The following is a 9,481-nucleotide window of genomic DNA, read 5'->3' as shown; positions in this document are numbered from 1 at the left end:
CACAGAAATCATGGCAATAGAGTTCTGTTCTCTGTTATTGGGGGATGTGGAGGTGGACAGGCATGGTGGTTTCTCATCTTTTCTATCTCAGGGTGCCTTCCTTTCCAGTATTTCAATGCCAGAAAGTCTAACAAGTGTCCTATTCAACTCCCTGATGAGATGGGATAAGGAAACAGATGCTGTCAGAACATCCAAGCCTGCAACCAAGGCCCAAACTGAAAGGTGCTATTAATAGAGAGAAATAAGCAACTAGACTTCAAACAGCTCTGGGCACAATAAGGCTTTAGAATAATCTAATGCCCCCTTGACCATCTGCATATCATCAATCAGGTCATCCAAGAAAAAGATCTATAAATAACCTATGTGACCAGTTCTGAAAAGGCTTTTGATACAACCCTTCCTAAAGTGCAAATAGCCACATTCAGACCACCTGACTTGTGACACAAGAGTCACTTGTCCCCACAAAGCAGTTGGTTGGTCAAAAATCTTTCATGCTCGCATTTGATTGCATCTTCTGAACTGCACAAACAAAAACTACAGTGAGGCAGCTGCAGTCCCTCACCAAGACCTGTGAGCACCACCAAGGTCTGCCCCAGAAGGTCCATGATTCTGTCCAGAGGGAGGCAACTTGCCCCACACAGCTCATTTACAGTAGAGTCACTTAGTTTCCTGTCTATGCCCTTAATTTGCTGTATCAGGACTAATCATTTAAATGGCCCCAGACAATATAAAATGCCCAAATGCTGCAGGGAGCAGCCCCTCAACACCTGGAGCATGGCTCTGCAGCACAGGGCTAAGCCAAAATCATGGCAATGCTCAGTTTGGGTTTAGTGAATTCTGGTAATGATCCCTGCCATCCAAAGCAAAAGTTCAGTCTGAGCCTTCAAATCCAGCATCTCCTGTGCCTCACATGAACAGCGGGGATCCAAGTCTCTCTGTGCCATACTCCCCAAACCTACAGACCTGCTGGAATTGTGGGTCCAGTGCTGACAGTCTGAGAACTGCCCAAGACCCTGGAGTACAAGAACATGAGCAAAATCTCCTCTGACATTCCTAAGGAGGTCTTTAATAATGGAGCCCTCAGGTTAAATAAATATCTTTGATCAACAGGGCATAGTTATTTATTATTCATTTACTTCTATGCAAGAAATACAGGTCACCCGCTCAACCAGGCACTGTCACATTCATTTTTAACTCAACTGGAGATAAGTCTTTTTTTATTGGAAATGATCATAATCCCATTGGCTTCAATAGAGTTTCATGAGCTGAAGTCATCAGCTAATCCATATCATAGTTACTAACTGATGATCCTTCTCAAGCAATTAAAGCTGTGTCCCTCGGATGACATATGGTTTCCTATAAAGAATTCTAAGTCTACATGAGGGATCAGTGATTCCTCAGAGTGTTATGTGAAGATAATGAAAATCTGAGAATATATTCTGTATAAATAATTATTTTGGCTTAAATGTTTTTAGTAAAGCCTAAACACATTCGGTATTAATTCAGTATTTAATTTCTTTCAGTCATAATCACTCCCCTGATTTTCAGTTGATTTCAGTGGATTTATTTGGGTACACCTGGGTCCTCCACCTACAGATCTGCTCCACAAAGTCAGCTCTACTTTAGTGGAAGGGCTGATACAGTTTTTGTTTTTATTTGCTGCAGGTTTCTTTTTTATCTTCATGAGCTATAATAATAATGAAACTACTTAATGCTTGTATTGTTTTCCAAAGACTACTTTTCGCTGAAGTAAGTGTGGGGACAGATTTTTTTTTATGAAATAATAGTGTTTACTACTAAAAATATTTAATCATAATTACATTAAGAAACATACATAAGAGGTAAGTAATAAAATAAAATGAGCTGGAGAACACAAAGGGGGGAAAAAAGACAGAAAGGATTAAGTAGAGTCATATAAGGAATAGATTCTATTTAATGAAAATTTCCACAGTGTTCAACATTTTTATTATGGTTAATAGCACTGTGCTTCATTTTTGTCTGCAGTAATTGTGTATCCTTAATGAATGGGCACTCTTATTTCCCCATTGAGCACTGACAGAAATTAATAAACCTAATTCTGTAGGTTTAAGTTTAATTCTAGTGAAATATATAAAGCAGTTACATTTTCACTTAGCTACTAACTGGAATAGAAATGGGTTTAAGCTTTTCAGCAGCTTAATAGGGAACAAATTGGGTTTTCTTTTATTTCTCTTTTTTTTTTCTCCTTCAGTACTTGGGTCTATTTTCATTGCTGTGTGCAAGAAAGGACATGTCACGGCTGGTGAGGCTGAACTGAGCCTACATCGAGAGTTGTTAATTTATTTTTTTTTTTTAGTATGATTACTAGACTTAGCCCTTTGTGCCAGCCTGGCTGTTAATGATTGGTAAAGACCATCTCCTCAGTTTACACTTTGACAGAGATCACAAGCAATAGGAGACTTCAGACTGCCATCTAGAAAGCTCAGCTCTCACAGCACTCTGGAGTCCAAGCCTTCAGGTTCACTCCGTGCCTGGTCATGCAAGGTAGTAAACACAGAAATAATCTGGAGCCAAGAAAGAATGATACTGGATATCCTGATAAATGCCATCTTTCCTGCCAAAGGACGTGGGCAACCCACTGCTTTCCACCACACTTTGAAAGAAATAAAGGAATCCATTCTTGAATGAAGGTTCTGTGTTGGTTGCACATGGACACATCACAGGAACTAAACCCATGCATCTTCCCAGCACAGCCATGGGCAAGGCACAAGTGACACTTCCCCACTGGCTCTGGACACACTGCTCAGGCCCTAAAACCCACAACCTTCCCTGATCTCCCCAAGAAGCCCTTCCTGGCAGAAGGTTGGGTTTAACAGGTCAACACTGAATGGAGTTGGCAGAAAGGTGAAGAACTAAAAAGCACACTCTGTAACTCAAGGCAGAATTTGATGGTGAGATTCTGAGATGCAGCATTCTGCTGCTGAGACCCAGGCAGAGAAATGAACGTTGTTTCTTTTTTGGATTAGCAGTTTTTAAGAGAAACTCCAGGTGCTGAAGGCAGCCATTTCAAGAGGCACTGCTGAGTGCCTGAAGGACTTGGCATGTTCACTTTTGAAAGAACCAATATTGTGACCACAGGTGGGCAATAGTGAGACAACCACTTTCTAAAATACATCATTTTAAAAACAAGAATAGAAACATCAGTCTGGCATCATGACAAAAGTGTTCTTTGGGGAATAATTATATGGATTCTTCGTATCCTACAGTTTCATTTTAGAGTGGGCCAAATCCCCAGCTGGTTTAGATCAGCAGCTGATTTACTCCAGCTAAAATCCTGGCCTGGTATTTCATTTCTGTTATTACCTTATCTTTTACAGTCCCCACTGTCCTAATTTATCATCTGTGTTAGAAATCGCAGGAGCACAGTAAGGGGTAACCACAAACAAAGGAGCAAAGACAGGGAAAACCTAAGATTAGAGCAAAGCCACGTCATGGGCTCTTCTGTGCCCCCATCTGTCCATTTTGCTTGATCATGGGACTGGAATATAGTTGAATCATACGTAAAGATCTGGAGGCAGAGGAGGCAGTGAGATGTCAGCCAGAGGCAGGAATCAGGCAGGAGAAGGGTTTTGGAGTCATTACATGAGGAGATGTAGGAGGGCATGAGGAGAGAAGAAGAAGCTGGTGGTGAGGAGGATGGGCTGTGCAGAGGGGGCAGCAGGAAGGACAGAACTGCTGCAGGGACAGCACTTTGGGGGATGCTGGAGGACAAATGCTGATGGAGGGGAGGTCAAACAGCTTCAGGCTTCAGTGTTGGGCAAGAAGGGCTGATGTGAGGTGTGGGCAGGGTCAGCCTGGGAACTGGGAAGGTCCTCTGTTCTGCTTTCACTTTGGGTTTGACAAGATGTACCAAAGCCATAACCCTGGGTGAGCAAAGAAAACCATGGCAAAAAATAGAGCAACTTATAGGACTTGCTCCTTCCCTTGAGACTACAGCACATGGAGCTGGAATGGACTCTGAAATCAGGAGGAGTTGTTCCAGAGAGAAATGAAGTAATATCCAATTGCACGTCTTCCCAAAAGCAGGCTTTTCCCGTGCACCCCTTCCCAGAACAGGGCAGCTGCAGCTGCAAAGCCTGCCCTGAGCTGGCTCTGCCACTTTCTCCCTGCTCTGGAAGCCTCCAAGGTTTTTGAGTTAAATATTTTGAGAGAGATTAGTGTTGAAAAGAAACAAACACTTAGTAAGCAGCAACAGGTAACACCCAGCGAGGCAGCAGACTAATTTCTTAAAGCCATGTCCCTGGTGCCTCCTCCTCCTCTCACAGGGCAAGGGCTGTGCTGCTCATGGGAAAGAGGAATAAGGCAGGGAATTCAGGAGCTCTCTGCACAGACACTCAGGGCTACCTGGTACCACCCTGGGGTGAAATAATGTGGTTTGAACACTGACCAGTCGAGATCCTGGGCCCAGGAAGGATACTTGTGGTAAGACCCAAACCTCTGTGAATGGCCACCAGCACTGTAGTGAGGGCTGAAGGGAAATGTCAGGTTTTTAGCCACAGATTCCACTTCAAGGATGTGCTTCTCAGTCTGGAGGAAAGTGTTCCAACCGTGAAAAAGCTGAGTAGCAAGATTTGGTAACAACTTTCTCACAAAACCCATGTAGAAAACAATTTACTCTTCCCAAAGAGCACCTGCCTAATGTCTGCTGTCTAGAGGAAAACATTTCAGGTTTCAGGCGTATTTTTTTTCAGACGTTTTCACACCATGATGATTTAATTATTTTCCCCTGATCAGCTAAATAGCTATTTGGTTAATGGCAGATAGCTAACAGCTTCACTATAATAATCCATACATGAAAGTTGAGGTTACATCCCTCACTTAGTCAAAGAAATGCATTTTCCTGCCCTGGTTCACATCACTGCTGCCATTAGTAGGAGAGTAATAAAGATACCCTGCTGCACCAGCCACCCTGTTAGGTAACAGGGTTGGATTTCCACCCATTTTTTCTATGGAAGACTAGCAGTATATACCTCTGCTGTTTACCTACTTTGAAGGTGTCCCAGAGGACACGCAAATGTTTAATTTGGAGAGCATATGCATACAAATTAGTTACATAAACTGGAGTTTCATATTGAATTTTATTTTTTCTTAAGTGCTTATGCTTTATGCTTGTGTTTGAAAAACAGAAACTTAGTGTGCCATGTTCTATTTAGAGGGCTGAAGGAACAGCACAGGTGCAATGGAGACTGGATCTACCAGCTGAAATTCAAGTTTGTGCACTGTGATTGACTTGCCATCACTGACAGGACCTGACAAAGACAACACTGGATCCTGTTCCAGAGCTGCACCTCCTAAAGATCTGTGCAATTATATGAAATTATTATCTCTTCGTTTCTTTGGACAAAACTGCAGTTTCCCCAAGGCTGTATTTCAATCCGTGTCCTACACATTTCCCAAGCAGTGGAATATTGACATGCAAATCTGACAGGCATACTCCTTGGTGTGCCACATTTGCAATCTGCCCCTGCATGTTGCAGATCAAATTCCACCACCTAATACACAATTTTAGCCCTTGTGATGACACCAACACCCGCAGGAGATGCAGCTCAGGACTCTCTCAAGAATGAGCTACCTGCTCCAGACACAGCAGGGGGAATGGTGCATCACCTCCTTTCCTCCTGAATTTTTAAATCAATTTTAATCACAGCAAAACTCTCAGAGCATAAGTGTCAGCAGTGCTGCGAAGCTCTAGAGGATCATGTTCCTGAGTCAACTATCCACAGCATTGGTGACACAATGGAAATGGAGGGACCTGAGAGTGATCAGAAGCAATGTCCAACCCCAAACACATATAATGTCCTGAAAATTACAGGGGGAGGGTCAGAAGACATCCAGAAAGCTAGAAGGAGGAGGCAGGGAAGGGGAAAGAAAAAACAAAAGCAAAAAGAAAAAACCAAAAGGAGGGAAATGAGAAAAGAATATTGTCTCAAGTCACAACAGAGAATTAGGATTATTATTATTATTAATCCATTAGGATAATGACTGTGCATTACAGAAAACCTCATTTGTTCTCATATCTCTGCTGCTGAAGGAATGGCTCATTCTGCACTGCAAGATCATCTCATTTGACCAAGGCAGCAACAGCAAACTCAGAGTTCAGCCTGAGCCTCACCCAGAACTCTTCACACAGAAGTATAATTAAGGTGCACAGCTCTGAGAGCAGAAGGATGAAGATGGACTATGCTGGTTGAGCACTGAAAGGTGAAAGAAGTGTTTCACCTGTTTTCCACCCTCATATATGCTACAAGCTGTAAACTATGTAAGCCACAAGCATCATGGGATCCAGACTTTGGAATCCTAGATGATTATGTTTATTCTGTTTTTTTGACCTTTTATTTTCTTTTTTTTTTTTTTTTTTGTTAAATGTAAATCGAAATTGATGTTTAACTCCCGGAGCACTTGAGGACATGTCATGAAGACTATGGTCTGCTATTCTTCCCAGAACATATTTCAAGGAGGGAACAAAATAATCAATGAGGCAGCATGACATGAGACAGTCTGGAGGCCCCACATTTGGTTTAGTGTTCATGACAACAATAATTAGCCAGGATTAATCATCATAATGGTTTTTAAAATTTAACTGGAGAGTGGAAAGCAGTTAGCTCAGGAATTTTGCCATCAGAATTTTAGCTCCAGTACAGTCCACAGTGATTGCACTAAAAGCCACAACTCTTTTATTAAACTTCAATGGTTTAAATAAAATAAGCTGGTGGGACACACTAGTGATTCATAAGAGATCAGTATCCCTACAACCCATATATATTTGTTACCATAGCATTTTCCTGGGAACTCACAGACTGCCATGGAGATTAAACCTTGCCTTCACCCATTCTGGCAAACTTGCTTCAAAGCAGAACCTTGGCAAATATGTCCCTGGCTGTACTAATCCTGATTAACAGAGATTTTGAAATTTCTCATAACTGATAACCTGAGAATCAAAGACATGCTTGTACCTGAAAAGAAAACTCAATCTGATTACTCCAACCATATATAAGGTCTTTACTCTGCACCATGAAAGTCAATGGGAGCCTTATTTATCATCAATGAATGCAGGACCAAGCAGTCAATAAATAAATAAAATTGAAAGTGATAAAGGCAACACTCTGAAATCAAAATTGCTCAAAAGCTTGAAATGTAATACATTAAACTAAAGATGAATATGGAAAGGAGTATCTCAGACAGCAAAATGCACACAGCTTCATCTTGATCCCAACACAATTCAGAAAAAGAAATTTAAGCCATTTTTATAAGAGTGAAAGATTCCTAGAAAGCACATCATGCTCATCTCCCAGGTAATCACTACAGCAGTGGGACAAATCCTCTTCTCACTTCTCCTGGGATGAGTCAGGAGTACCAGAAGTGTACATATGGCTATAAAGGTTAAATATGAATGATTCAGGCAAGATCACAACCAGACCCACAGAAGATTTGCTGAACTGATGCTGTCAAAGAGCAACTCTTTAAGTGACTTATGGATAGCAGCAACTTTTACTTCTAGGAGAAATTAATGTGGAGAAGCACAAAGCATAATCCAAACACAAGATATGTATCCAATCATTAATATAACCCAGATTTTAATAGCAAAAGGAATTAAAATGCTCTCATGGCTTCATGCTGAAGCCTGGCCCTCATGGATATGGGTGTGCTGTGTTGTTCAACAGCTAGAAATGGCTTTCCCAGTTATGCCTCCTGAGCTAATCAGTGTGCAATAGGCACAGGCCGAAACAGAAACTATTTTTAATGTATCATCTGAGTACAAATTATTTTTAAAAATGTCAGAACTATTCTACCAGTTTTAACATCAGAGATTTCATACCAGAAAACCAACAAATGCAGGATATAAAAAAAGCAAAAATTAGTTACTTTGACCAGACAGGAAAAAAGTGACAGTGTTGGACAGTCCTTTGTCCAGTGTCCTGAATAAAGATGAACTAATTTCTGAGGATCTCAAGCTCCTCGATTTAAATTTTAAGGCAATACTTTAAATTTTACTCTATTTCTAATATATAGCTTGGTTTCAGCCAGTAAAATCAAATCTTGAAAAACATTCTGGTTTTTTTTTAATTAGGCACCTATTGATTTAGATATGTAAAAAGAAATTCTAAACATAACCAAAATAACTGATTGTTCATTGTGATAGCAAGTTTAATTCATGGGGCAATATTTAGATTTCCCAGCATAAGAAACAAAAGTATACCTCACACATTCCCTCAGAGAAACAGCAGAGTGACAGCTGAGATTTGTTCCTGTGAACCTTTGTGGCTGTGCTGTCAGCAGAGCCCAGGTGTGACCCATCTGAGCTGAGAAAAGCAGGATTCTTAGGAGCACAATCCCATTTCTATGTGCACAGTACACCCATGCCAAGGTGCACTTGAGCATCTGGAATTCACCACTCTGCCTGGAGTGGATTTTAACTAATGTCTGAGAGATTTATGCTGCCAGGTAGCTACCACTAAAGCTGCTCCCGTGGGTTCTGCAGGATTTGTAAGCCACTGAAACACACAGACACACAGCACCAGTGACTCATTTAAGAGGCTTTAGTGATAAAAGAAAGGCTGGCCAGCTGCATGTTATTAGAGGTACATGATGAGACAGGGTCTCCAGCCAGAGATATGGAAGATCCTTTCATTTGCAGAGCTCAGGGAATATCTGGGACAGAGGAGACTGCAAGGAGCAGAACTGGCAGCATGTGGATCCCTGACATCTCTGGGACCAGACCAGCACTGCCCAACTGCTGAAGTCTCCTGGTCCAAGTGGTGACTTCACATTTAACAGTAATTCCCAGCAGATCTTTTCTCCTTGAACATCTTCAGCTGCTGCATGAATGCAGAAGTTGTTGCTCATAATTGCACAGCAGAGCCTGTCCCAGGAGCATCACAAGAAGCTGTGAACACAAAGCTCTCATGGGATCAGTGGCAGCTGATGCCAGGGCACTCCCTTCCTTCAGCACAAAACCCTTCCTTCAGTCCCTCTTCTATTCACCACAGTCTCACTCTATTCCCTGCCACCAACTCTGCATTTTATTAAAGCAGAAGAAACAGCCAAGCCTTCTCTATACAAGGACTACAATGCGTAAGAAGGAAAAGTTATGGAGTTTAATTTAAACTTATTTTAAGCAACAGTCTTTCAGGTATAAAAACAGCTGTTTGTGCTAACACTGAAAGTCACTTCCATTACATTAAACAAATAGTCAAGATCAACTATTACTAGACACTTCAAGCCTGAGCAAGTAAACTCTGATTTAAATGAGTCACTGGGTCATTTTAATCAGTTAAGTGGCTTAGCCAGGAATGCCTGCCATTCCTTTTGGTTTCAGGAGCTTCCCTACCTGCACTCATCACTACTACAATAATCCCTCTGCTCCACCCAGCTATTAGGCCCTAATTCATCAAAATCCCTGAACCAGAAAGTGAATTTTAGTGGGTGAGAAGCCCCTTGGAAA

This window comes from Lichenostomus cassidix, chromosome 11, assembly GCF_008360975.1.
Source record: "Lichenostomus cassidix isolate B80296 chromosome 11, HeHo_3.0, whole genome shotgun sequence".
Taxonomy (NCBI): domain Eukaryota; kingdom Metazoa; phylum Chordata; class Aves; order Passeriformes; family Meliphagidae; genus Lichenostomus; species Lichenostomus cassidix.
Note: the sequence above shows the minus strand (reverse complement) of the source record.